This window comes from Lepidochelys kempii, chromosome 19, assembly GCF_965140265.1.
Source record: "Lepidochelys kempii isolate rLepKem1 chromosome 19, rLepKem1.hap2, whole genome shotgun sequence".
Taxonomy (NCBI): Eukaryota; Metazoa; Chordata; order Testudines; family Cheloniidae; genus Lepidochelys; species Lepidochelys kempii.
Window position 1 is genome coordinate 9,191,085 of NC_133274.1, and position 27,799 is coordinate 9,218,883.

A 27,799-nucleotide genomic window follows, 5' to 3' on the forward strand; every position below is an offset into this window, starting at 1 on the left:
TCACGCCCAAACTGCTATGCTCTAGCCTAAACTGCTGCTGCAAATCCTGTGATAAGCCAGCTAGCCCCATGCACAGTCTAATGCTTGGTGCAGTCTGCTAAGTGTTTAGAGATGAGGGAGCTTGTCTGTAGTGAAGATGAGACATTCCTTATCCTTCTCCTTCTGCTACTGCTGAAGTGATCGTTCGGCTTTAAGTGCCTGGGACAGCTGTGCTTCTGAAGTGCTGGCTTTGTCACTGTGAGCTGGAGCGAACGGTACAGAGGGCTTAATGACTTGATGCATCCTGCAGATGTTGGCAGGTATGAACAAGGAAGCTAAGTATACATGGATCTTCAATCTCTTGCCACAGAGCTCCTGTGTAGGTAAAAAAACCTGCAGACAGCCCGAGCTGGACTGTAGGTAGCCGACTTCTTTAGCTGCTGGCATAACCTTGTCTGACTCTGACAAAGTGCCCTGTACTTACGATCGTCTAAATCTATTGTGTTTCGCTAGGTCCAGCCCCCCCACAATGTTAAATAAGTAATGGCCAGCCTTTTGTGTGTCTGCAACACTGAGTCCAGCTCTCTGGAAAAACTGGCTGACTTAAAATACTCTGAAAGAAAAGGGCAAAAAATTATATCTGTATCCCCATGGGTATGGAACAGCTACGGACTTAAACGCCTCGTCCCCAAGCCAAAGGAGCGGGGAGATGGCAGGAGCCTACATGCCAGTTTCTCTATGAATGTGGATTGCCAGCAATACTCATTGCCATTGCCTCTGAGAAATGGGCTCTTGCCAAAAGGCCTCTGGGCTGGCAGAATGGAGAGGTGCTGATGAAACAAGTTTTAGCTTTTTTGGGGGGGGGGGTGCACAATAGTCTTCCAGTTCAAGCACTGGATGAGGAACTGGCAGGGGAGCAGGAATATTCAGGGTCCTCTCCCAGCTCTGCCACAGACTGTGATATCTTTGAGCAAATGTATCAAAAGCTGCTGTCTCAACTTCCCCATCCATAAAATGGGTCTGATGCATCCTTTGTCACGTTTAGATTGTGAGGAGAAGGCTTCTTCCCAGGCGCATATACAGTGCCTAACACAAGGGGGGACCCCATCTCATTTACAGCCCAGCACACCATGAATACCGTGGTATTGCCTATAAATGATCGGGGTGTGGCTCTTTAGTAGGAATTGCCAATCTGGGCAGCGCCCCCACATTGGGCTGTAGCTGCCAAACTGCTCCCGTGAGAGTGCTCCTCGCAGAAGGAGTGTCTCCGGAAAGGAATATGAGCAGCTTTAGCCGAAGGAGGCACCTCATTGCCAACAGTGTGCAGGGGATTGTCCAAAGAAAGACAGGGCCCTCTTCAGAGGGGGGCTGCTTGCCCCTTTCTGAAAATGGAGGGGCCTTTCAAGGATCACAAATTGGGTAGAATACGAGGTCCTATCGGACATCTTGGCTGGGGAGGGGGGTGTTTGCAGAGTGGCTCATCCAATCTTTTGAGTTGGTCTTGATTAGACACCCAGGCCACATGGTGTTCTGCTCACTGGGTAGATGAGTGTGAGGCTTACAAATTGGCTTGCTGGTGAGAATGTGTCTCTTTAAAAATCTGTTTGGAAGGTGACAACATCAAGCAAATTTAGTCTATTTGCTCAGCTGCTGGATTGTTGTCTCTTGTAGCATGAGCTTGGTGTGTGTCCCTGGCAGCCAGGGTTGGGAGGCGAGTGGGTGGAAGGGAGGAGGGAAAGTGTGGGCTGTCCTCGGGGACCTGGGAGGCGAGGGGGAGGTGGCTGCTGGAGAGGAGGGAGAGCAATGGAGGACAGGAGGTGGGGAGATGCTGTTGAAGGCCTCTGATGGCCCATAGTGATGGTAGTAAAGCTCCTTCCCGGTCTTCCACTCAAACAGCCTGTAACTCTGTCTACAGCTGAGGATAATGTTAGTGCTTGAAGTGGGTGGGAGGGTATCCAAAGGGGTCACAGACCTGACCCGAAAACAACTTTATGCAACCCAGGATGCTCTTCAAGTGCTGTCTTGCGAAAGCTGCTGCTCCCAGAATATGATAGGACCACCCTCCCCCGCCCAAAACCCCACTTTTTTCAGATCACTAAGCACTGGGTAGGGCTATACCTTGCTGTCTAGGAGGAAGCATGGTCTACTGCCTCAGCCACAGAACCGTGACATCTGGGTTCTCTTCCCAGATCTGCCACAACCTCAGTTTCCCCATCTGTATAATGGGAGTAATACCAACCTCACAGAAGCCGTGAGAGACAATTCATGGATGTCAGTCAAGTGCTTTGTGATCCTTTGATGGCAGGTGTCACAGACGGGCGTAAAGTTGTCTTGTTCGTGATCAGAGCTTTTAGCATTGCAGCTGCTCGGTCTTAAGCTTTAATCCGCCGCACCCCCCCTTCCTGGCGTGCTAAAAGCTGGCGTGAATTTGTAAATTCACGCTATGGTTGAGGTGAGAGCTGCAGGCTATGGTGATCTGATCCAGACCATATGTTTTTAAAAACTACAAATGAAAAGAGCAACATTTAATCTGAGCTCCTGAGAAGTGTATTTTCTTTATAGCTAGCCCTGGAGTGTCTGGAACATAGCTGCCCTTCAAGGTGTTTTTCGGAGAGGAGCGGTTGTGTGCTCTGCTTTACGAGGTAGGTCATTTCCTTCCCTGCGCGTGCTTCACAATGTGTGTGCTTCGTGACAGGGTGTGGGGTAGTGTAGGCAGTGGGGGACTTGGGTTGAGTACTGATCTATTCTGTTACGTTCCAGCTTTGCGTGACCTGAGGTCTGCAACCATAGTAAGCTGCCAGACCCCACTGATAGGCCCTCGCTTCTTGGAGCCAGTGGGAACTGAACTGGGAAAAATGCTTTCCAAAGGCTATGCTTGCTGACAGATTCCTACCTGGATCAGAGAAAGGGGGAGTCCCACGAGAAACTAACCATGGGTCAGCAAGCAACTGCTGACGTGACCTTTTTTTTTCCCAAGAGTGTGTCTTTTGAATGCCATCCAAGCTCCAGCACTTAACCGTGTGAGAAGGTATTGCAGGAGGAGACCCTAGGAAAAAAACAGCATTAGCAATCTGCTTTTCCAAAGCTTCTCTTGGCAGGTGACACTAAAACTGCATATGTTCTAGAGAGATAGTTAAAGGCTTCTTCCCCTCCTGGCTTCAGCTGTAAGAGGAAAAATCCCCTGTGTTAAGTCCATACAGAACTGTATATGCCCTCCACTCAAAGCAACTGAGCCATCTTCCTGTGAGTGTCTCCATCTTAAAAATTATCGGGAATTTACTGATGGGTTTTTTCCCCTACAAAATTTTTTGCCATAAGATTTTTTTTTCGTTCATCCAAATTTGGGGTGTGGCGGAATGTCGTGGTTTGTTTTTTTTTAGCAACCAAAAACTTAAAAAAAAACAAAACAAAAAACCTTGAGTACTTTTGACAACCAAAGCTTTACTTCTGATGAAATTCCCAAGGGGTTGAGTGTGGAGGCTTCCTGTTTTTCTATTGAGGGGGAAAATTTAAATTGGCTCTCCTCCACCTGCCTCTGTTCTCTCTGGCTCCAGTTCGTCTTTCATTTTTGCCAATGTAACTGAGCTGCATTTCCATCAAACTCTCTATTCAGAGTAGCATCTCCTAGGTGCTAGATGTCTTTCAAATACTCAAGCGTCCCTGCTCCAAAGAGCTGCCAGCCTGGGAATAAACAGATACAGGGCAGTTAGCAGAAGGAGAACAGCCAACTCTACAAATCAGTCTGATTCACTGTAAACCGCATGGCAGAAGGAAGGTGTGACTGGGTATATCAGACTGAGGCCCCCTGCTGGAGGCCTCGTGTCCCTTGCCACACACTGCCCCAAAAAAGGGCAGTGAAGAGTCCTCCAAGCTGCCTAGAGTGCCTGTGTGGGACACCTCCAATCGGAGCCCAGCAGCCTAGTATAAGAAGAGCTGCAGGGCGGAAGTTCAGTTCCTTGCTGGAGATGTAGGAGCCTGGATGGTGTGTGGCTGGCTGATGGAGCTGCAGAATCTCCGACAGGGGAAGTGGCCCAGGGGATTAGGGAAGCTGTGTGATGCAGTTACAGGGATGTGGCAGATGGCTGATATCTACAGGGTCCCTGGGCTGGGACCCAGAGTAGGGGGCAGGCCTGGGTCCCTGACATTGGCCACTGGGGGGAAGTGGCCTGAACATTGAGGCACCCCAGAGAGGGACCTGAACTATAGTGGCCCAGCTGGAGAACTGTAGCCAGAAAGCCCAAAAGGGCAAACGCATTGTCACCAGGGAGGAGCCCTGAGGGCACTGCTCTATCCCGGAGCAGGGACAAACAGCGTGCAGGCACTCGCACTTGGTCAAGGGGGGCACTCACGAGAGGTGAGTGCGCCCCGTTACAGAAGGTCTTCAATGCTGTCCCGGTAGGAACCTTGGGAATTCTGTTTTGCGGTTCTTGCCACGTCCTCATTGCTGTAATGTCTGAGCACCTTCCCGTTGGTCATGAAGCAACATGACTAACATCTGCCCTGTGTGGCTTGCTCTGGGGAGAGGAGATGAAACAGAAGAATTGTATGGGAAGTTTAGCCTTTTTTTGGATAGGATGATTTTATTTATTTATTTTTTGAAGGGAGGTTGTGTCTGTCTGTCTTTAGAAGGAAGGTAGAATTGTGCCTTGCGGTTGAAGTGGAAGGTAGGAATGAGCTTCGTGAGGACATGCCACACATAGGGGATCACATGGAGGTGGTAGGGGTCAAGGCTAGGAAGTTGCAGGGGTGCAAATGAGAATTGGCCTCTTGCTTCCTCTCGCAAATCAGCCAGGTGTTTGGAGGCCCTTCCCCGTTTATCAGAAGTGAGTAGATGCGACTTATGACAGGAGGGTCTGTCTTTAATATTGCATTACTTTATTTAGTACCTCTCCTCTAAGGTTCTGGGGAAGGGTAATGGAGAACCGCAACAAACCTTCCCTTTTCCCCACACCCCGTACAAAATACCCCCATCCCCCACCGTTCTACAAGGAAATCAGTGGCACTGGTAATTGGCGTGAGGATGACATATTAGGCTTGGAAAAGGAAGAGACGCCGTCCAACTATTAAAAGCTGGAGAAAGAGGGACGCCTTGTGAGAGACCACTTTGTGAACGGAGCCCAGCGGGAGCTAGAAGGTACCTGGCAACAAGAGTGGGAATGGACATGCATGCCCAAGGGAACACATGCGCAAGTAGACCATTGTGTGTTACTAAAGAAAAGGGACTGTTAAAGTACCAGCATCTGGGGGGGTGGGTGAGAAATAGTGAGCTAAAGCTGGAGTTCTTGCTTGTACTCTGGCCCCAGTTCTCCTCTCTCACCGGTATACATTGAGAGCAGCTCCATAGACAAGGGTGTTACATTAGTGTGGGTGGAGAAGTGGGCCCTTTGTTCTTGCACAGATTCTCTCTGCAGTCAAGGTCTGTTTAATAGAGCAAGGGTCTCAGGCTTTGTCCTGCTGACTTTCTTTTTCCTCTTCTTCCCACTGCATGTACCCTGCCTTCCCCAGTCTCCTGAAAGTTTGAAGGCTTGAAACCGGTTTTATGAAGTGAGGCTTCTTTGCTAATTCAGATTCAAGTTCGATGTCAGATACTAAAATTGGTGGGAAGGAGCACTCTGTTCTTGGCTCTAGGTAATACTTGTTGACCAGAGGGTTACTAATCTTTATGGCGCAAGTAATTATGATAGCAGGTTCACCAGTAAGAATCTGTAGGAGACTAACAAGATATACTTGCTCCTTTCATTGAGCAGAAGGAGAGCTAGGATGACAGCCTAGGAAAAGGACTTTTCTAAGTGACCAGGTGAAGCATTCTGGGCAAGAATAGCTGCTTGCTTCAAGGAGATGGGCAGGGGAAAGCTTAGGAAAGAACCCAGCTGGATTCCATTTCTTATCTACCCTGTGTCTGGTCAACTGCACCCTCAGGGCAACGCTTGCAGAAGTAGCTATTTGACTTTTGGGGAGCCCAACTTCAGACCTCCATGCCTGATTTCTGTCCCTTCCTCAGTATGGTGTATTTAAAATTGTAAGCAATCACTTTGAACTTCAGGGTTTGTTTGGTGGTTTTTTTCCCCCATTGATCCAGCTTGCAGGCTATGTAGGGAAGCATGATCTGGGCCTAGCAGCAGTCTGTGAAGAGTCAGCAGAGAGTAAGATGGGGTGAGTTGTGCATTAGGGAGCAACCTGTTTTGCCTCTCCCTGTTTTGAAGTTCTAGCACTTTATCTCCTGAAATTCAGAATAACTTATCTTGCGACCTTCCAGCAAGAGTAGTTTAGGGTTTTTTTTAAACTTCTATTTGTGTAGGCTCTGAACATAGTGCCCCCATGGGGTGCTGAGCCTCCAACACCCAGAATTCCTGGAAGTCAAGCTCTAGGAGTCTCCAGTTGGATACCCAAGATTAGAGGCCACGTTTGAAAACCTGACCTTTTTTTTTTGGCCCTTTATAACCTTTGGCCTTTTAAGGGAAAGCTTAGTCACTTAAAAGAAACATCCCTGGAGCAGGAGAGAGGTAGAATGTTTGAAGTCTCTTGTACAAACTGGTAGCTGTGGTGGGATTTTTAAAAAGCCTAAACTCTTCCCCTTGCATTCAGTGAGAGAAGAGTTAGGCTGATGCTAAGTACTTCTGAAAATCCCCTGTTTGCTGTCTTGCTCTTTCATTTTTTTTCTTCTTTCTCCTCTTTCCCCCCTCTCCCCCCCCCGGGCTGCTCATGCCAACCACACACAGATTTTAGGGATTGTTGTTAAGGTTTGGACCAAAGTCATTCTACACACACGAAGAATCATAAGCTGGTCAAGCTGCTGCTGTCCACGTGCAGGACAGAAAGGCGCAGCTTACTGAGAACTGCAGGGAAGCCAAAATTGCAGATACGGGGTGGGGAAGGGCACATGGAGCTCTCCTGCGGTGTATTAAACCAAGCACCATTTACAGCCTTGGCTGGAAGATGGAAGCAGAGCCTTGTGTTCCGTTCAGGTTCTTATGCCTTACTCATTGCCACGGTATTTGAGTCCTGTTGGGAAAGCTCTTGGAGATTCCTGTGGTTACATAAGCTAGTGTCTGTAAGACCCAATGTGCATGTTTCATGTCAAATTGGCGACTGCTCTAGTCTCAGGAAGAAGACTTGTTCCTTCCCTCTTTCCCCCCTGGTAATAGTGATTTTAGGCTAATTCTAATTAACTTTGTGTGACTGCATCAGAATCTTTGGGGTGGTTTCCCTCCTCCACAGAAGGAGGAAAGAGATCAGCAAAGATCCAGGCTCAGAAACGTTAACCTGAGGAAGTACTGATGTTAAGCATGCTTGCTAACGCTTGTAATTTATCACTTATCTGGCCGTTATCCACTCCTTGTGAAAGGTGGAAGAAAAGTGGTGATGAAGGATCTGATTCAAATTCAACAAGCTCATTGGAAAGGCTCCTATTGACTGCAGTGGGCTTTGGCTCAAGCTAGCTGGAGAGCCGGTGTAAGGAGCATCATCAGCTGTAGCTTGGCTATGCTGGGCAGGTACCTTGCGTTCAGGTACAGAAGCAGGTTTCCTGGCCAAACTCTCTTTTTCTAACCAGGCACCTACTCAAAAGCCTCAACGCAGCATCTGTTTGCAGCTCTGACCCCCATCCCTCTTTCCTCGCAGGGGGACCAGATCAAGGAAGGCAAAACAGTTACTGTTAGCTAGTGCTGCTTTGACAAGTCTGAGTGTCTTCAGCAAATGTCTCTTCACCGCCTGGTAAGATGTGTTAATTGAGAGAGAGGCAGGTGTAGTGCTATGCATACCTGGCCTTAGTGACAGGACTGACCAGCCATTTCAGCCAGGTTGCTACTATGTTATAGGGTTTAAAAAAAAAAAAAAAAAAAGTAATGTTTCTTTTAAACAGTGACCGAGGAACTGGCATGTGTTGGCCAAGAAATTGTCTTGTGTCCTTCAAATTAGAATGTAGAGGGCAGTGTTCCCCCTCCCTTCCCCCCCAAACTCTTGACATCTGACTCCCCTGCTCTGTGGTGGTAAAGGCCTAATCTGTGGTCCACTCTACAGTCTGCTCTGAACAACTTTTCACAATATATTTCCTCTCCTTTCTTTCAGGCTGTCCTGTAGGGTGATCGTGTTCAGTGTTTAAAGTTAGTGTTGGCATCTGATCACACCCATGGAAATGGATGGATCAGTTCACACCTCTCTGATATTTATTTCAGGCATTCTGCATGTTCAGGCGGCTATCTCTGCGTTGGGTACACCCAGGTCACATTTACAAGATTTTCTTTGCAAAGATAACAGCTAGAGCCTCATGCTTCTGATGAAAGTTGAGACTCCGAAGGAGACTTAAGAGGCTAGTTCGCACCTCCCCAGTTTGGCCTTTGCCCCTAATCCTCTTTAGGAAGTGATGGGCTTTCCTAAAGGGATAACACTGCAACTCAGTGCCAACTGGTTTTACAATGCTAGCTGCAGATCGAGTTTCTGACTTGGCTTGCCATGGTCACATTCATGGTAAATCCACTTCCAGCAACGATCCTCGCTTCCCACTAATGATTATGCTGCTTTCCAAAAAGTAATTCCAGCTACACTTTTGTACCTCCCTGTCCCCATCTGAATCCTTCAATGACAGCCCCACACTTGCTGCCCACTGGGGACTTGGTTTAAATACACCCCCCCCTTGCCCCTTTTAGTGGCATGAATTTTAATTTGACGTCCTGAGAGTTAAGTCTTTGGCCTCCTGATTACATGCCCATTTGTATGAGCTTTAGGTCTAATTAATGTAATAAAATGTGTGAAAGTATTAAATCTCTTCAGCCTGGGCAATTTTATCCCTGACAGTAACAAATAAAGCAGTTATGTCTCTGGCTTTTTTTATTATTGTGCTAGCTTTTTTGTTACTGGAAATTTAAATTATAATGGAATGTGTCACTTTTCTAAAAAATGTACCCATAGCAACAAGAACATCTACATTATTACAGGCTGATCACTTCCCTACAAGAGTGGCATCACATGCTTTTCAGAAACAGTCCTACAGGTGTGGGTTTTTAATAGGTTTTCCCCCTTTTTTTGCAAAACTGTGTATACAGAGTTTTTCTCCAGCAGCATGCTGCCTTTAGAAAAACCTACACTTAACTGCCACCATCTTTGTTAGCCAGAATGATTTTTCAGGCATGATCTTGCAATCTTCAATGGTGAAGTGTAACCCTTACTTGTGCAAGTAAACCCCTATAGGTTACCCTAGTGTAAAGCTGGAATAACTCCCTTGAAGACAGTGGATTTGCACTGATGTAACGGAGATTAGAGTCTGGCTTGCTGTCTCCACTTGGATTACTATATAGGAGTAAGGATACCTAGCTTGTACATCCGATGAAGTGAGCTGTAGCTCACGAAAGCTTATGCTCAAATAAATTGGTTAGTTTCTAAGGTGCCACAAGGACTCCTTTTCTTTTTGTGGATACAGACTAACACGGCTGCTACTCTGAAACAGAGCTGAGTAATTTTTTTTTTCCAATTTTGGGGGCCCCCAAATGGGAATGAGAGATGCAGATTTAAGGCAAATTGAAACCAATTCAAAAAAGTATCAAATTTAAAAAAAACCCTCAAAGTCGATGGATATTTTTTTTAAATTTTCATTCAGCTATTTTCAGGTGCCTTTTCCCTACTTTGCCAAATTTGAAAACAAAATGTGGCTTTGAAACAAAAGGTCAAAATAAAACATTGTGGGGTTTTTTTGTGGTTTTTTTTTTTTAAATGTTGGCTGAAACTAAGAGTTGAATTTGACCCCAATTCACAAATGGCTTTGGAGCCCTGAATTTTTTTTTAATTTTTTTTTTTGGTGGCGAAACTTCTTATGCGTATTGTCTGATCCTGCCTTTAGGGGCACTCTAAGAAGCAATCTTTTTCTGTTTCTTTTTAAAAAAGTTCTTTTAAGACATCTTCCTCAGAAACCAGCTTCAATGGATGGCTGTCATTTTGAAATCCAATCAGTTTAAAAAAAAAAAAAGTCTGTCTCAAAGTCTCCCTGCTAATTTTTGTACTGTTACAATCAGTTTCATATTCTCTTAAAAAAAAAAAAATTCTCTCCTCCTTACTGTAAAAAAAAAAGAAAAAAAAAAAACACCTACAAAAACCAAAGTGCTGTCAAATGTATGACATAAAGACCCTAGAGGGAAAAGGGAGATGTTTTCCTCTTATCTCTTTCGCTTGTAAGGACTCATAAGTGCTCCCTGTATTACTAGTAGGTTGGAAATGTTCAGACGCAAAGGGATGATTTTTCAAAAATAGTTGAGAGTCCCTTTGAACCACATTCAGTTCCTGTATTGTAACTGAAATGACAGTAATAAAGGATTTATAGGCACTGTTAGATAGTTTAGGTTAAGAAAGCAGGTTTAATAAATCTACTTGCGCATAGTAAGGAGACCTTAACCAAACCTATAGCATATTTAATACCAGAGGTTTCTACTTGTCCCCCTGGGGTTCCTGTATCTTCCCCAGTGTTGTGAAGTGTGCATTACACTAATTGTCTACTGCATTCAACTTCTACCCCATGATGGCTGCATTTCAGAGGTGATGTTTGTACTGACTATTTGCAAATTGCTGGGGAATGAGCGGTGCTTTATAAATATTACTTATGGCTCAAGTCTTGCAGAACAAAATCTCGTTCAGGGAGAAGTGACTGTCGTTCAGCAAGGTCAACGCGAAACATGATCTTCAAAGTGCAAGGGAAGTGGGCTCTTTTTGTAAAGGTTTGAGTAATTTATTGCACCAATAGAAAAGTGTGGCCAGGGCACCTAAGGTTTCAAGGGTGCCGTTTTCATGGATGAAGCTTTCAGTTTTAGTGTGGTTATAGTTACTGATGTCTGTACGCATGCTGTTATGGGAACAATGTGTATTCTGTCAGTGATTTTCTGATCAAGCGTGTTCAGTTTGCAACTGAAAGGAAGCAAAGTCATGTGGGAGGGTGATTGACAAGGAAGAAGGGTATGAATGACACAACCCTGCCAGACCTGCAGATCAGGCTGGGATCTGGAAGTCCCTCTGTTTCCTTTATGGCTCACCTAGCATCACCTTTTAATAAAGATTCTAAAATGGGGACTTGTAATTTTGTTGAAGATGCATGAGCCAGAAAATAATCCAGCTCATTCTCTCTTGGTTTTATTAACTCTACAGGCTCGTATTGCATGTAAAATAGCTTTCAAAAGTAAGCACACAGAATAAAAAACACTGGGAGCAGATCATGAAATGATACAAGAAATGGTATGCAAGTAGGCGTTAGCCTCCCTCTAATGATCAGTGTTAAAAGTAGAGTATATTACGCATTTTTGTTAAGGTGTTCCTCTTTTGACTAAGAGCCACACCTTCCTATGAGATTCAGCCACTCAGATAATTAATAAATAAGATACATTGCTATCTCTACAGCTGGTAGTTACTCTGTCACTTAAGCTGAATGTCCTTGGATCTTTCCTTTGGTGCCTTGTTGCACCGCCTCAAAGCTCTGCTCATGGTTGGGGGCGGAAACCCCACTCCTGTGGGCTGGGGTGCAAGACCACAACTGATCTATTCCCCACTCCTTTGCTACTCAGACAAGAGTGCTACTTGCCCTTTACCGTACATGGGCAATCCGTGTTGCCACACAGCAGAAAATGTCATTACAGAATGGAATCCTGGGTGGGAAAGAGAATCTAACGCACTCGGTGAAGTCAGGCATCCATTCCTGCACCTGCTTCCTTGTCCGCTTGAGCATAGATCCTGGACGAGGCTTAACGGACTACTCGGGTGCATCCAGGTTTGCTGCAGTCCTGCACGGGCTTGGCCTGGCTTCTTCTTCGACCTGTGCCTCTGAGCATCATCGCAGATCGTAACTCATGGTAGACGGGTGCCCATCCTGACAGCTGGAGGGCTGACGGCAACCCTAGCCTCCCTTAATGCAGAGGGCATCCTCTAGTTATGGAGCTTGGATATCAAGCTCCGCTGTCTGCATACGAGAGAGCTTCTGTACCTGTGATGGGCTTCTTTAAGAGTGTGTGATTTTAATTTATTAAAAATGCAGTTTGTTTATTGAATGAGTAGGTTATAGGAACATGCCATGAGCATGACGCTTGTAACACACAGCAGCACCGCTCTACCATTTAAGCCAAGAAGTGAAGGACAAAGGCAGTGTAAATAAGCAGAATATGATTATCTGCATTTGACTAGGGGTAAAGATAAGCCTTCTCTTGAAAGGCAGTGTGGTCGAGTGAACGGAGCACAGGACTGGGACCTAGGAGGTCTGGGTTCTAATTCTGGCTTTGCCACTTGCTCACCGTGCCATGTTGGACAAGACACTTCCCTGCTCTGTGCCCCCATTTGTAAAATATGGATGAGACTGACATCCTTTGTAAAGTGTTTTTAAATATCAATAAGAGCAAGGCATTCATTAATAATGAATACCAGCATTATTACTATTGGGACAGAGCTGGGAAATTCCATGCAATCTTGAATAGGTTTTGCATCTGAGTTAAGAGGCAGCTTCGATGGTGCAGTGTCCTCTACCAATGTAGTGAGCCAGCAGCTCGGTACTAACTCTAGGGAAGAATGACGTGTGTTGAATCACTTGCTGCTTCAAGGTCTCCCATCTAAAGATTGACCTCGGTTTCTGTAGCTTCGCTTGCACAGGATCACCTGTACAAACTACTCCTTCAAGTTTTCAAGTGCCTTGGCTGAATAATGCCATGCAAGTCGATGATATGATTATTCTAAGGGAAGCTAGAGTAATCTGGTTGAGATCGTGAGATACAAAGGAACCACTGTGGGCTCAAAGAAATCGACCCAGTTACATGTGTTTCCAATTCTCTTTGTACATCTTGTACAAGGAAGTGCAATGTTGCTGGGCTCAAAATCAGGTGGTTTTAATCCTGTACCTGACCCGGAAGCAGCAGATGATTGAGGCAGCTGTAAACAAGTTAGGAGTATTGCTTATTCACAGCAAAAGCCAGCGTAAGAAACATATGTTTTCCATCTGGCTAGCCAACAGCCTGCGGAAACTCTAGATGCCTATTGCATGATGCTGGTGACTGCAGCCGTCACTTGAGCTTCCTTAATGCAGACCCAGAGCATCATAAAATTGCCTAAATCATACCTCTGTCTGTGTTTTGCCATCAGTGCGGCACAGATGTATGAGACATCTGGGAAAGGGTTAATCTGTATAATCCTCTGCCTCCACAAACAGCTGTGATTGGCAACAAGGATTTGCTCTGACTATGTAATCATTGTAATTTGTTACTCTCCTTAGAGTGGGCGGGGTGGAGTCCTGGACCTCTGGTTCCACAAAAACTTTTCCTTCTACCGCTTGCTCCTGCAGTTTTAATTAAGTGCAGTTCAGTCAATCTCTTACAAGTGATTTTTTTTTTTTTTAATGAACTCACTTTCAGATTCTTATTCCAAGCACCGTATTGCATCATGGCCTTTTGGGAGCTGATGAGAGTCCTGGGAGCATCTTAACTTCAAGCAATGTGAACAAAGTCACAAATTCCCTGTGGTTTCTAATAAATGCTGCTTTACAATTGGAATCTGAATATTGAACTAGTATTATGCCACGGGGCTTATGCTTTACCTGCATTTCTAAAACGCTCTTGGCAGTTGTTAATAATAATAATAATAATAATAATTAATGCAACTGTAAGGGTAGTTTGTGGCTGTGTAATGAGAATAGATTTTAAGGCCAGCTGGGAACCTAAGTGCATAGCACAGAGAGCCTCCCCAGCAATTTGTGCATCAAGCCCATAGCTTCTGCTTGAGCTACAGAAATCTTCTATTGAAGGCAAATCCACCACATCCTGGAGCCAAATGCTGTGTGCCTGTGGCAAAATGCGCCTTGTCTCACAAGGTTTGAGGTTCAAAGCTGGGCACAGGTCCAGCTCAGTGAGCAGGCCCTAGGATGGATTCTCCACACACTAGAATTATAGGAGATTTTCTCTTTACCCCTAAGTCTACATTCGGCATGCAACCAGCCATTTGCACCAGTGTGCTTTCTTCTACTGCTGTCCCTACTCCCAGCAATGCCTGTCTGAGCACAGGAGTTCTTCTTTGGTCTCTCAAAACTTCTGATTCCAGAACTGGAGTCACTTTATGGGCTAAAAAGGTAGAAGCCTCAGGTTGGGGGAGATTTATAAAGCGCATGGTTGGCCTTCCTTACCTACCTTTACGGGGCATTCAAGGCCACCAGAAGTTGTCTTTGGCAAGTACTTGCTGGGACTTGCAGCTTTCTAAAGGGCTCTTCCAATCTATGTTTTGAGAGGCTACTGGATGCTGCTACTTTGGCCATGTCTACACTACAAAGTTAAGTTGACTTCATGTAAGTTGACATCGAGCCACCAATTTTTAAGCAAGTCGATCTTGCATGTCTACACTACGCTCATTGTGGCAGCAGAGTGCATCCTCGCTAGCAGGGCTTGTATCGACACATGGAGCACTGCAGTCTGGGTAGCTATCACACAGTGAATGTAGCCAAGTAGGATTTTGGATTGGGCTTGCAATGCCCTATGGGACTAAAACATTAGTTTGTGCAATTCATATCCAGGGGCGGAGGGGAAGCTGTGCATATCTCCCTCCACATTGAGGGAGGGGGAAAATTTTTATGAGCTTGCCCTGTACAGATCTTTCTATACAGTGCAAGACCATATTATTTGGGGTTTGTACCCCAAAGGAGGTGTGCATGTGAGTGCTGGCTATTCCCCTAGCTAAGTCCTCCCACACAAAGCTGAGTTCAGTCTGTGTCTACAGCTGGGTGTGGCCTTACCTGTCTGTGTGCTAGAGAAGGCTTGAGAGCCTAGCACAGCAAGAACAGGGTGAGGAAACCCAGGCTGGTGGAAAGGGCGGGCTCAGTGGGACCCAGCACATCAGGTGGAACCCCAGCAGGGGGGTTCACCCCATCACAGTGTGGTTGTGTGACCCAGAGTTCACCAAACAGGGGGCGGATTACTTGTTGAATTGTTTTGAGGTTTAAGGGCTAGCATTGAAAATCCCCCCGTTTCCCCGAGGTGACCACATGCAATATCACTCTCCCAAGGGTAACAGAGGCAGCAAAAGAGCAGATGCTGCAAGCATCTGGGTACACACCTGGTCCTTCTGCTGCAGTGCTGTGTGCTACCATGATACCAGCTGTGTTAATACTGGAGTGGCATGGGAAAGCGTCTTAAGTGCTGGACAAAATAAGGCAGCCCTTCCCAGAAACCTTGTGCAAAGGATTGCAGAGTGTACATCCATGAAAGCTTCCTAGAGATCTCCATGGAGGATTCCTGGGCCATCCCCGTGCACATAAACAGTCTTTTTCGGCGAGCACCCTCTGCGTAGCCGGAGTGGCCACCGATACCCACTGCACCCACTTCTTTGTTCAGATTAAACATAAAAAAATAATAGCATGTAACCCCTAAGACACGGGCAGCCGGTGACCCAGCCACTGGGGGAGGCTAGCCCCTGGCCCCTCCCCTTCTGCCTGAGGCCCCGCCCCTTCCCATCTGCTCCCCTCCCCTGCAGGAGCCCAGCACCCCCACCATGGCCCCCCGTGCCGGGGGGGGGGGCAAGGTCTCAGCAGCGCCCCCAGCCCCCAGGCGGCGGAGCAGCATGGCTGCAGTGCTCCCAGCAATTTATGGGCCTGGCGGCCAGCCCTAGAGCACCAGGTGGTGTGGCTGCAGAGCCCCCCGCTCCGGTGCTCCCGGTGGCGCAGTCAGAGCGCCAGGCGGGCAACGCAGCACCAGCGCGGCCGGCTTAAGCCAGGGCAGAGCACTGGCAGGAAACTGCAGGAGGAGGAGGCCTGGCCGGGGGGCAGAGCATGGGCGGGGCCACGCTAGGATGTTTGGGGAGGCACAGCCTCCCCCTGCCTACGATACTCGCCGCCCATGCCCTAAGGTTTGATTGGAAAGGTGTACTCAACAGAGGTGCTTTCCCTGGCATCGCCCTCCGCCGCCAGCTAGCCCTGTGAAGGGATGGGCTCCAGGCTTGGAAACCGTTCTTGGCTGTCGGGGAGAACGGATCCTCCGCTTGCCTGCCTCACATTTTCCTCCTCCTCCTCATCAACAATGTCCTCCTCACTGTTGCTCCAGGTCGCCCGGGGCTCCGGGGAGGTATCCAAGGAGCGTTTTGAGGTAGTGGTGGGATCGCCGCAGAGAATTGCCTGCAGCGCCTCATAAAAGCGGCATGTCTCTGGGGCAGACCGTTCAGCTCCTTTGTCTTCTGGTACGCTTGCCGAAGCTCCTTTATTTTCATACGGCACTGCTGCGTGTCCCTGCTGTAGCCCTTCTCCCCCATGCTCCGCGCCATCCTGGGATAGATGTCAGCGTCCACCACCTCCTGTGTACTTCATGCTGGAGCACATTTGTGGCCTTGAGTCTCCGTGATCAGCTGTACTGGCCAGTACTCCAAGCTGATCAAACAGGAAATTAACATTCAAAAGTTCCCGGGGCTTTAACAGGGGAGTGGCTGTTTCCTGTGTACCTGGCTGACGTGCTGTGGAATTGAAAGCGCTCTCTAGAGCGGTCACAGTGGAGCACTGTGGGGCAACTTCCTGGAGGCCAATTCAGTTGAATTACACAACACAGTGTCTACACTATCCCCACGTTGACCCATGGATGTCGAATCAAGCGCTACGCCTCTCACAGAGGTAGAGTACTGACGTCGACTTTACAGGCCATTTAAGTCGGTGGAAGGGACTCGGTAGTGTAGAAACAAACATTATTAGGTCGACTTAACGTGGCTTATGTCGACCTACATTTTTAGTGTAGACTAGGCCTTAGAGTCTGCAGGTGCAGATGCTACTTACCACTGGTGTAGGTTGTTGAAAGGGCAGCAGTGGACAGCTAAACTGTGAGGTCCTTTACCACGTGTGTTGAATATCGATGGTGTGCAGCCTACCTACACTCAGTCACTGTGTCCCACAACCCTTGAGGATTATCTTGGATGCTGGAGCTCACGTCAAAGTGATAGCTGGAAAAACATTTGGCAAATTGACGCAGACACAAAGCAACAACCTTCCAAGATCCTGATGCTGCAGGAGCTTCTGTTGGTGGTTGGAGCCTTTTACATCTTGTTCTTCACAGTGATCTTCTATGTGAGGCTCAACTTTTCCATCACCGAGGATCCAGCTGCTGAAGCTAGGATGAAGGTGGCCTGCATAACAGTGCAAGTTCTCACCTTGGTGAACAAGAGACTGGGCCTGTATCGCCACTTTGATGAAGTGGTGAGTAAGTACAAGCAGTCACGGGACATCTCCACTCTAAACAGTGGCAAGAAGACCTTGGAGACTGAGCATAAGGCCCTGACCAATGAAGTAGCCTCTCTGCAGTCCAAGCTGAAGACAGAAGACTTCAGAGTTAAAGTGGTGGGAGTGGGGAGAAACGTGAGTTGAGATTAAAGGCTGTTGAGTGGACATGCTCTGGAAAAAAAAAAAAAGATCGAAGTAGGTGAGGTTGCTTTTCCTCTACTAACAGGCAGTAAAATGGTCAACGACACCCTGCTTTCAGTGCTAACTAGCCCCTGTGAAGAGCCTCAAGCAGCCTGTGCAGCCAGGTATGTACAATGTGTTTTGTGTCCTGGCTAGAACTCCATTGATTTTTAAAGAAAGCCAGGGAGGATAATACGTTGCAGCTTTTTCTCTTTTCTTTTTCTTAGCTAGACTGAATGGAACTGTCATTGTGTATGGGGTCAGTTTTGATTATAATTCTATGTTTGTAATCTGCTTCAGTTCAGGTTTTCTGTTTTACAGCCTGGCAATCTAGCCTGAGCCTCTGTTATAAAGCCTCCACCCCTCTTTAATCAGTGTGCAGCATGCATGAATGATGCAGCCCAGTAGATGACTGGTTTTAAAAATATATTCCATCACCCATCAGTTTTAAGCATAGACCTATTAAGTGTGTCTTCTCAATTGCCTGGCCACTAGTTCTGGCTGTAATATATATATAATATAAAATCCCCAGCCTTATACAGTTTTATTCGGGTTCTAACAAGGGAATTATTTGGACTAAGCAGGGATCTTTGGAAGTTTTTTTTCCCCCTGCATCATTCTGTTTATAAATTTTGGGTGGGGATGGGAAAGGGAAATGTCCTATGAAGTTTAATTGGTTACATCTGTCAAGCTATGCAAGCTTTACGCATTCCATGGGACTTTTTATGTACTGGGTGTGATGTTGCAGCTGGAGATTCCTGCGAGGGAAAAGAGTTTTACTGTTTTATAGCACCTTGCTTTTGAAGATCTACATATTAGCCCCATTTCCCAGAGGCACAGAGCAGTTGAATCATAGAATCATAGAATATCAGCGTTGGAAGGGACCTCAGGAGATCATCTAGTCCAACCCCCTGCTCAAAGCAGGACCAATCCCCAAATGATGGACTCAAGGTCATGTATCGAGTCAGTGGCAGCCCCGGGAGCTAGAACCCTAAACGCCTGACTCCAGTCGCCAACTCTCACCGTTCGTACACACCATGTATAGGAATTGGGGAGTATCCCATTAAAAACAGCATGTAAGCCCTTTGGTGGCACTCTGTCTTTGTTGAGAACTTTTTCAGAGCAGGAGTGTGTGTAAGTAGCTAGACTCTGTGTATTATGTCTAGTTACTAAGCACAGTTATTTAACCCTGCAGTGTAAAGAGCAAACGACACAACGGTGCATAGGGATGTGTAACAACAATGGAGTAAGAGTAATTGGAGCCTGGAGTGATCCATCAACGCTTTGCCCAGCCCCAACTCCAATACAGTCTTCCTCCAGCCCAGTACTCCTCCTCAGCCAGCCCTGCCAAGGGTTCTTCCTCCTTCCTCACTGGACTGCTTGAGCTTCTGCCTACGAGTACCTTATGAATAGGCTCCCGCGGCACATTCTGTTTTCAGTTACTCCAGATTTGCACCCGTGTAACTGAGAGCAGCTTTTGGCCTTTGTTTTCTTGTGGTTAATGGAATCATAGAATCATAAAATCTCAGGGTTGGAAGGGACCCCTGAAGGTCATCTAGTCCAACCCCCTGCTCGAAGCAGGACCAATTCCCAGTTAAATCATCCCAGCCAGTGCTTTGTCAAGCCTGACCTTAAAAACCTCTAAGGAAGGAGATTCTACCACCTCCCTAGGTAACACATTCCAGTGTTTCACCACCCTCTTAGTGAAAAAGTTTTTCCTAATATCCAATCTAAACCTCCCCCACTGCAACTTGAGACCATTACTCCTCGTTCTGTCATCTGCTACCATTGAGAACAGTCTAGAGCCATCCTCTTTGGAACCCCCTTTCAGGTAGTTGAAAGCAGCTATCAAATCCCCCCTCATTCTTCTCTTCTGCAGGCTAAACAATCCCAGCTCCCTCAGCCTCTCCTCATAACTCATGTGTTCTAGACCCCTAATCATTTTTGTTGCCCTTCGCTGGACTCTCTCCAATTTATCCACATCCTTCTTGTAGTGTGGGGCCCAAAACTGGACACAGTACTCCAGATGAGGCCTCACCAATGTCGAATAGAGGGGAACGATCACGTCCCTCGATCTGCTCGCTATGCCCCTAATTATACATCCCAAAATGCCATTGGCCTTCTTGGCAACAAGGGCACACTGCTGACTCATATCCAGCTTCTCGTCCACTGTCACCCCTAGGTCCTTTTCCGCAGAACTGCTGCCTAGCCATTCGGTCCCTAGTCTGTAGCTGTGCATTGGATTCTTCCATCCTAAGTGCAGGACCCTGCACTTATCCTTATTGAACCTCATCAGATTTCTTTTGGCCCAATCCTCCAATTTGTCTAGGTCCTTCTGTATCCTATCCCTCTCCTCCAGCGTATCTACCACTCCTCCCAGTTTAGTATCATCCGCAAATTTGCTGAGAGTGCAATCCACACCATCCTCCAGATCATTTATGAAGATATTGAACAAAACCGGCCCCAGGACTGACCCTTGGGGCACTCCACTTGATACCGGCTGCCAACTAGACATGGAGCCATTGATCACTACCCGTTGAGCCCGACAATCTAGCCAGCTTTCTACCCACCTTATAGTGCATTCATCCAGCCCATACTTCCTTAACTTGCTGACAAGAATACTGTGGGAGACCGTGTCAAAAGCTTTGCTAAAGTCAAGATACAATACATCCACTGCTTTCTCTTCATCCACAGAACCAGTAATCTCATCATAAAAGGCAATTAGATTAGTCAGGCATGACCTTCCCTTGGTGAATCCATGCTGGCTGTTCCTGATCACTTTCCTCTCATGCAAGTGCTTCAGGATGGATTCTTTGAGGACCTGCTCCATGATTTTTCCAGGGACTGAGGTGAGGCTGACTGGCCTGTAGTTCCCAGGATCCTCCTTCTTCCCTTTTTTAAAGATTGGCACTACATTAGCCTTTTTCCAGTCATCCGGGACTTCCCCCGTTCGCCACGAGTTTTCAAAGATAATGGCCAATGGCTCTGCAATCACAGCCGCCAATTCCTTCAGCACTCTCGGATGCAACTCGTCCGGCCCCATGGACTTGTGCACGTCCAGCTTTTCTAAATAGTCCCTAACCACCTCTATCTCCACAGAGGGCTGGCCATCTCTTCCCCATTTTGTGATGCCCAGCGCAGCAGTCTGGGAGCTGACCTTGTTAGTGAAGACAGAGGCAAAAAAAGCATTGAGTACATTAGCTTTTTCCACATCCTCTGTCACTAGGTTGCCTCCCTCATTCAGTAAGGGGCCCACACTTTCCTTGGCTTTCTTCTTGTTGCCAACATACCTGAAGAAACCCTTCTTGTTACTCTTGACATCTCTTGCTAGCTGCAGCTCCAGGTGCGATTTGGCCCTCCTGATATCATTCCTACATGCCCGAGCAATATTTTTATACTCTTCCCTGGTCATATGTCCAACCTTCCACTTCTTGTAAGCTTCTTTTTTATGTTTAAGATCCGCTAGGATTTCACCATTAAGCCAAGCTGGTCGCCTGCCATATTTACTATTCTTTCGACTCATCGGAATGGTTTGTCCCTGTAACCTCAACAGGGATTCCTTGAAATACAGCCAGCTCTCCTGGACTCCTTTCCCCTTCAAGTTAGTCCACCAGGGGATCCTGGCCATCCGTTCCCTGAGGGAGTCGAAGTCTGCTTTCCTGAAGTCCAGGGTCCGTATCCTGCTGCTTACCTTTCTTCCCTGCGTCAGGATCCTGAACTCAACCAACTCATGGATTTAGAACAAGGTTCAGTTTGGAGATTGTGGGGGTATAAGTTAAGTGTGTGTGGTAGTCGTTTATTATACATCTTTCTGTTGCTTTTTCTCTATATCCCTTTTCCCTTACGTTGCCTTGGTGAGCAAAGTACACTTATTTACCCAGCCACTGAATGCCAGATCAGTGCAGCATGTGCAATTCTCCCACTTAAACCTATTTAAATGCGTGTACATATTTGTGTTGCCACTGAATGTGGCCCAGAGACATCCCTGAGTGTTTGCACCCACTCACTCCAGTCTGCATTTGTCCCTAGATATAATAATCCGAAGAATTACTTTGCTCACCATTGGAGTGCAGCCACCTCTGGGGTGAAACATGGCCGCTGTTCACCAGTATGCAGCAATGCTGCCGCTATTCATGACAGGAAGCGAAAAATCCCATACCCACCTGAAACGATAGAAGGACTTGAGTACAGTTGGCAGACTATAATTAGCTGAGTTGGAATTTGGCCAGCACATTGGGACTGACACCTCTACAAAGACTAAAAAGAGTTGACTACAAAATAAAAACATCCCCTGTATTTTGAATATGCAGATGTATTTATTTATTTATTACTAGAAAAAAAGAGGATTTTCATATCAGCCTGTGGAGATATGGAAATAAAGATATTATTTTTCTTGTATTGCTTTGGCTTATGCTTCACCCTGATCATTTTAAATCTGAAGTAATGTCTCTTCTTGATGCTAATGATCTGATACAGGAACTCACACTCTGGAAATGTGAGTTCCACAGTGTATCTATTTTACTGTATTGCTTAATGTCTGTACAGGGGAAAGAGTAATTCCCTCAATTGGCAAAGCAACACATAGCAAAGAGCTTTGACAACTTTTACTCTCCTCTGTAGGGAAAAGAAATATATTTAGCTGGCGAAACATCTGCCCTACTCCCCTTATCTGTTTTTTCCCCCTCAGGCTTTTCTGGCCTCACTGAAACAACTTTGAATTCTGCTTACACTGGAAATCTCTGGTTCAAGTGCTTGTCCTACTTCACTCTACAACATCCATGCAAAACATCTGAAGCATTTACTCTAATCGATACTCTGGCAGTTTGAGATCACTAAAAGAAAGAGGCTGCGATCAGCTGAGCTGTGAAATACTCTGGAACTGTATATTAATCTTAATATAATTGCCCAAAGGGCACCGGCTGACCTGCATTGCCCTGCAGCAGAAGTTACGGTAAAGTTGACAAATGATTTTAACAGAGCTTTAGTGGTCACCTGAGGACAGTCAGTATATAGCACTCTACTCTGCTATTTTAACTGCAATGTAGGGTTTAAATGACTTAACTCTTTTTGGAAATGCTGCTTTTTCCCTAAGACATACTCTGGAATGGAAATATTAAGTCATCCCTCTTGATTGCCCCAAGGTACCTTGATTTCTTTTGGCATATATCATAGCAGTCGAGTTCAAAGCCATTAAGATTTAAGGGAAATGAGCTTTGCAATTGAAGGGGAAAAAACATCTTTTTCTCTGGAAGATGGATCCCTTTGCATTGCAAAGGGGAGAGTTCAGTGAGGACGATGATCTCTCATTTACAGTGTGTAGCGCTTTTCATCCCAGGTTAGTGCAACCCTCAACACCCCCTTTGGAGCTGGTTCAATGTTCCTTTACTCCACTCAGGTGGCACAAAGGGATATTAGAAGGGGCTGAAGTTGGCTTCATTGGACTTGCTCCTGAGTTATGGCACTGTGAGATTAAAATCAGGTACATAGCTAGTAACACCAACTTCTTAGGGACAAGGGAAGGTGACCAGATAGCAAGTATGAAAAAGCGGGACTTTTTTTGGGGGGGGGGGGGAATAGTTGCCTATATAGGACAAAGCCCCTAATAGTGGGATGGTCTGGATAATATTGGGATGCCTAGTCACCCTAGGAGAGGGAGACTAATCCTGGTCCCCCTAAATGGCATTTTAACATTAACACTAGGAAGACACAGATTTGACCCAAGGTTTTCAGATTTTACCGTGTCATGCTGAAAAACCAAGACTGGCTGTGCTGAAAAGTATGTAGAAACATAAGAATGGGCACACTGGGTGAGACCAACGGTCCATCTCGCCCAGTATCCTGTCTTCTGACAGTGGCTGGTGCCAGATGCTTCAGAGGGAATGAACAGAACATAGCAATTATGGAATGATCCATCCCAGTGTTCAGTCCCAGCTTCTAGCAGTCAGCGGTTTAGGGTCACCCAGAGCATGGAGTTCCGTGCCTGACTACCTTGGCTAATAGATATTGATAGACCTATCCTCCATGAACAAATTCTTTTTTGAACTCAGTTAGACTTTTGGCCTTCACAACATCCCCTGGCAACAAGTCCTCGGGTTGACTGTGTGTTGTGTGAAAAAGTACTTCCTTATGTTTTAATTCTGCTGCCTGTTAATTTCACTGGGTGACCCTTGGTTCTTGTGTTTATGTTATGTAAAGGGGTAAATAACACTTACTTTCTCTGTACCATTCAAGAATTTATAGACCTCTCAAACTCTTTCATGTCCATACAGAGACCTGCCACTTCCTCTGATTTCAGCTGGAATCGTGGGTGCTCAGCACTTCCAAAAAATCAAATGCAGGGTGTATGAAATGGGACCGCCCCAAAAGTGCAGCATCCAAATTCACCAGTCGCTTCTAAAAACGTTGGCCTTAGTGATGAAAAATCTTGCAGTCTACTGTATTTCTTGGAGAGAAAGAAGTAATGCCATTTCAGTTATTTCCTCCATGCAATTTCCCCTGTTATGTTCCAGGTTTTGCACAACTTCTGCATTGTTGTTTTATATTCCTCTGGCAAGGGACAATTTGGAGCTGCTGAGACCCAGCCTTTCATCATATTGAAGCAAGGCTCCTCTTGTTACGAAAGCTCTTTATCTGATTTCTCCAAAACCAGAATTTTGTAGAAGAGGAACAGATTTTTATCTCAGCTGTTGAATGACTTTTTTTCCTTTTGCTTATGAAATTGATAAGCCAACTCAGGGATGCAGGAACAATTTGTATAGTGGGGGTGCTGAGAGCCATTGAACCAAACTGTAAACCCTGTATATGATGGAAACCACTTCAAACCAGGGGGTACAACAGCACCCCTAGTTCCAGCACCTATGAGCCCACTTGAGAGAGACAGGGGGGAGGGGTTGTTTTGTTTTTTGTTTCCTTTTATATCATGAAAATGTCTATCTGTTCTGCTAGCAGAAAATGGCAATTTAAATTTTTAGTGAGGCTTGTACTGTATATCCCTGGACTTCAGTCTAAATTCAGACTATGGATCTCTTCTGTGTACTAGAGGTAGAGTGCAAACATGTTAGCTCATGATGGTGCTGTGACGCTCTCCTCAGGGCAGCCCAGAAACTTAAGCCATTGTTACCTCTCTGCCTTAGCAAGATTGAGCTCCCTGCCACACTCATCTGTCCACTTTACCAGCAAACGCCTTGAGACTTTGCCAGTCTAAACCTTGCCTTGCAGGTAACAATCAGTGAACCCCAGTTCACAAGTTCTCCAGAGATGTCTCTCTGTAGTGTCCAGTCCCTCTCACTGTGACACTCACAGAAATTATTAAATTAGCTGCCTCCAAAGAGACACCGTGTACACCAGTGTGTCAGGTTATTTGGGGACTCACTCTATACTTCAATATAAGAGCACTAAGGTGGTTTATAGTAAAACTAAGAATACATTTATTAATAAAGAACAGAGATGTAAGTGATACTAAGCACGAGAAAATGAAACAGGCCTTGTTACAAACAAAACAAGGTGCTTTCTAGTGACTAAAACTTCGTTTTAGCAAGTTATGAACTTTCTATGCTTTCTAGTGACTAAAAAGTAATTTTAGCAAGTTATGAACTTTGCCTAAGCAGTTTTCTCACTTACATCAGGTTCTCAGCATCTCTAGCCCTCCAGGTTAAAGGGTCCAATGTTCACAGAATCAGAAGGTGCCAAACCCTTTGTTCCATAGGTGATGGATAACTAGAATGTCTTTTTGCTCCCCTTACATTTCCTCAAAGTCCATTGTCTTTGCCTCAGGAGTCAGGATGAATTCCTGTGGGTGCGGATTCTGTCCCCCAGTGTGCTCAGTTGTTAACGTGACTGCTTTATTTACCTTATATGTAAATGTACTTTCATTGCCTTCCACCTGTATTCAAGTCAGTTATCCAGGTAAAGCCACAATCCTTTTCTAGGGCAGACTTGAATTTTTCACTGCCTCCAAAACACATTTTAAGAACATATTCCCAGCACATATATATAATTCTTTATACACAATCCATATATCCATCACACAATGATATTCCTGACCAGTGTGCTACCAGTTTATATATACCGCACACGATACGTTTTGGATACATATTATGATAATAGAACCTTGGGATTAGTGAGTGTGTCAGTCCTAATATGAGTTACAGTACAGGGCGTCCTCTGCAGTGGGCATTAAGGGACTCTTAGGGTCACAGATACTCCTTAATTCACAGGTTCTGGTCTCAGATATGCTGCTTTCTGTTCTGTGAGTTGTCAAGCTTTTAGACCCACTGGGCAAGATCCTCAGCAATGAAGATGCACTGATTTACATCAACTGAGGATCTAGCCCATTGATTTTCCCCTCTCTGCACATACAGCAAAACATGTATTTCCTAGTTTAGAGGGCTTGTATTTCAGGTTAAGAATAAGCACAAAGAAACAATGAATATAAGGTACCTATGGGAGGAGAGCGAACACAGTGACTCACTCTGTAATATTCTTTAATAAAATACGACCTCATGGCTCCTCATGACTGGCAAAATGCTGTAGGAATGTAAAGAGCCATAGAGACAATACCAAGTTATAACAGTTATATAACTACATACGAACCAAAGGAATGTCCAGTATATTTGTTGTAAGGGCCAGTTCTTTGGTTGGGAAGCTGCCTCAGGGCTCTAAATGCCAACTGTATTTCAATAACTTTGTTGGCATGACTATGTATCCTCCATTGCCAAAGTCAATGCATCAAATATCCATCCAGGTGCCTTCTACTCTCAGTGACTATAAGCTTTCAGGGCTTGTCTTTCTAGTGAAACAGAGTGATCTTTCTCCTTCCCAGGGTGTCTGGATCTCAGTATTGTGGAAAGCTTTGGCTATGGTTTGCATATACACCAGTCTGTCTAAATGTGTTGATTTCTTTATCCAATTCCCAATCAGATCAAATTATGGACTCTGTCTGAGGTGTCTGTGGGCTGGCCTGGAAGGTCTATATGCCTCATCTAGGCCTCTACACAAATATAGCCTTTCTACATTGTGTGGGAAGAAAAAGGCACATTGGAGCTTCATGAAGGAGAAGACAGGTAAATGGATATGGTCCCCTCTGCAGTGGCTGGGCTACAGGAGAAAGGGAACATGAACTGGGAAGAGCATAGAAGCTGGAGAACAGTATGAGCCCATAATTCCCAGCAGGCACTCAGCATCTCAGAAGATCAGGCCCCAAAAGCTGAACCACAATGAAGTAGGCTAAACGCCAACATAAAGAGACAGAAATCTTTTAACACTGCACTGAAAAATGGCACCTCTTTCTGTCAGCCATGGACTGTCCTTTTGGAGGCAAAGGATTTCTTTTAAAGTGGCATTTCTGCCTGTTCTTTGTTGTCGTTACCTCTACATTGCAATTAATATCTGCACACTAGGTGTCTGGTTTACAGAGAGTTTTAAGTATATGCTTAAATCTAGTATCCCTTCCTTCCAATTGAAACAGGATTGTTTTGACAATACCAACAACAATACAACTAAAATTGTCTGACAGCATTACAACTCCTTTATTCCATCTGCCTTCTATAGCCTCTTCTTGCTGTTGTGTCTAGAAATTATAGGTTTTTAGGAGTTCTAAAACAGAGAGAGGACTTATTGTCTGCAAACCGGAATGATAGTCCAGCACAAGAAATGTATCCTAACTGCTCCTGCAGCTAAGAGGGAAGTGCTTTCTAGAGTGAGAGAAAAATTCAGTCTTCTTTAAAAGATAGGCTGGAGGCTGTACAAATAAACTTAATTATCGTGCCAAACTGTTTTGCCGTGAGTACTATCCATCGCACTCTAGTTTTCCTTCTATAACTGTAGATATTAAATTCTATTTTTCTTATGGCCATAAAAGAGTCATTTTCTTTAAATTATTACTTCCAGTCCTGATAAAAATAAAAATTATAATCTAGCTGGACCCCATCTTTACAATAATTTTCTGCCTTATAACTCCTTCAATGCCTATTTCTCAAGTTTAGGCTGACTATGCCTTGATTGAATTATGGCTCTGTACAGAGGCTGGGTTCTCTGCGTTCGTACATGTGCTAAATTGTTTTAGAAATGTAATTAAACACCTTGAAGGCAGTGCTCTGTCTGGAAAAACAAAAACACCAAGCAGCATATCTTAATTTAACCTAATTTAAAAAAAGAAGAACTTTTCAACTTCTCTGGTGTTATTGTTGTATAAAATGGAGAACTAAATATGTCACATCAGGTTTGTGTTGTGTTTTGTTGCCTTTTCTGATGTTCCCAAATCATCAAGCAAAGGTGTCCAACTTTTTCAGCTGAAGGGGCAGACAAAAAAAGGCCAATGGGCCACAATTGCTACATTAGGGCACTTTCTGCTGTTTCATTCCCTTTGCAGCTTTCAGGCTGCAAGAAAAGGAGGGGAAACCATCCACAAGTCCCTTCTTGGGAATGATCTTGGGGGAGCCAGCTACACCT

General features: G+C 45.6%; 1 long non-coding RNA gene across 2 annotated transcripts; it reads left to right on the forward strand.

The window, feature by feature from the left end:
• Positions 1-50: 50 nt before the first annotated feature.
• Positions 51-27,655, forward strand: LOC140900504 (uncharacterized). 2 transcript variants are annotated; one of them, XR_012155646.1, is made up of 4 exons: positions 51-299; positions 2,542-2,621; positions 22,038-22,301; positions 26,270-27,655. It is a non-coding gene; the product is annotated as an uncharacterized lncRNA (long non-coding RNA). The 2 variants fall into 2 exon arrangements; XR_012155645.1 differs by having other exon boundaries at positions 22,038-27,655.
• The last annotated feature ends 144 nt before the right edge of the window (positions 27,656-27,799 follow it).